The 1818-nt window shown below is 49.0% G+C and overlaps 1 pseudogene; it reads left to right on the top strand.

Annotated features, from left to right (window-relative positions):
* Window positions 1–308: 308 nt before the first annotated feature.
* LOC116984287 lies at window positions 309–405 on the top strand (annotated as a pseudogene).
* Window positions 406–1818: the final 1413 nt, after the last annotated feature.

Here is a 1818-nt window from a genome sequence, read left to right as displayed (position 1 = left end):
CCAGCCGCCGAATCTTCTCTTCAGGTAAGACCTATTCAACAGGTAAAACCTGGATAAAGAAGCAAAAGCTATCGGACCAATCAAGGTACCAACAACGAGCAAAGCTTCATCGTTGCGGCAACAACACAACCCATGCCTCCATTGGCAGTAAGCAGTTCACTGAAGTTGGTGGCAGCATGAAAGCTGGACAGAGGTCTTCAAATCCGAGACCCAAGTCAGGCTCAGGAAAAATATGGGACCATCTACAAGTTGGTAATATTTACACTTGTTTTTGTACAAATGATAATTAAAACAGGTGTTTAGTTTATGTGTTGTATGAAAGTAACATTCCCCTTGATAAGGATGGAAGGGGCCCTAGTGGCCTAACAACACACAAATGGTTGTGGCATCTAACCATGTAAAACTGCACAATACTAGGGTTCCAAGCACAGAATTGGGCCAGATTTGTCTTTACAGGCAAGCTCAGAATTATGTCCAGAGTTGTCTTTCGAGGCAGGCTCAGTATTAGGGCCAGGATTGGCTTTCGGGACAGGCTCGGAAATCGGGCCAGAGTTGTTGCTCGAGCAGATACGGAATTCGCAGGCGTGGCCCATTCATTGTAAAAAAGGATGCTCCCATTTACAGAGATCACGGGAGACATTTGAAATTTATCTGGATAAAGGCAATGATAAAACATTGCAAAATGGGTTAATTTCAGTTCCCAGGTTATTTACCAGATTACTAAAACCGATGCTTGGACTACTCAGAGCTCAAAAACATTTGTTATGTCTTGTCTGGAGAACAGGAGTACGGAGGATGCCATCTCAACAGCACTTCACTCCGCCCTCTCCCACCTCGACAACAGAGACACTTATGTAAGAATGCTGTTCATCGATTACAGCTCAGCATTCAACACCATTATACCATCAAAACTGATCACCAAACTCGGTAACCTGGGCATCGACCCCTCCCTCTGCAACTGGATACTGGACTTTCTAACCAACAGACCCCTGTCTGTTAGGTTAGACAAGCACACCTCTTCAACCCTCACCCTGAACACTGGCGTTCCACAGGGCTGTGTGCTGAGCCCCCTCCTCTATTCCCTCTTCACCTATGACTGCACACCTGTACATGATACTAACACCATCATCAAGTATGCAGATGATACAACGGTGATTGGCCTCATCAGCAACAACGATGAGTCGGCCTACAGGGAGGAGGTCCAGCACTTAGCAGCATGGTGCGCTGACAACAACCTGGCTCTTAACTCCAAGAAGACCAAGGAGCTCATTGTAGACTTCAGGAAGTCCAGGGGCGGCAAGCACACCCCCATCCACATTAACGGGACGGAGGTGGAACGTGTTTCTAGCTTCAGGTTCCTGGGAGTCAACATCTCCGATGACCTCTCTTGGACCCACAATACCTCAACTCTGATCAAGAAGGCTCACCAGCGTCTCTTCTTCCTGAGGAGACTGAAGAAGGTCCATCTGTCTCCTCAAATCCTGGTGAACTTCTACCGCTGCACCATCGAGAGCATCTTTACCAACTGCATCACAGTATGGTATGGCAACTGCTCTGTCTCCGACCGGAAGGCATTGCAGTAGGTGGTGAAAATTGCCCAACGCATCACCGGTTCCTCGCTCCCCTCCATTGAGTCTGTCCAAAGCAAGCGTTGTCTGCGGAGGGCGCTCAGCATCGCCAAGGACTGCTCTCACCCCAACCATGGACTGTTTACCCTCCTACCATCCGGGAGGCGCTACAGGTCTCTCCGTTGCCGAACCAGCAGGTCCAGGAACAGCTTCTTCCCGGCGGCTGTCACTCTACTCAACAACGTGCCTC

Source organism: Amblyraja radiata, chromosome 19 (assembly GCF_010909765.2).
Source record: "Amblyraja radiata isolate CabotCenter1 chromosome 19, sAmbRad1.1.pri, whole genome shotgun sequence".
Taxonomy (NCBI): domain Eukaryota; kingdom Metazoa; phylum Chordata; class Chondrichthyes; order Rajiformes; family Rajidae; genus Amblyraja; species Amblyraja radiata.
This window is presented reverse-complemented; position numbering and strand designations above follow the sequence as displayed.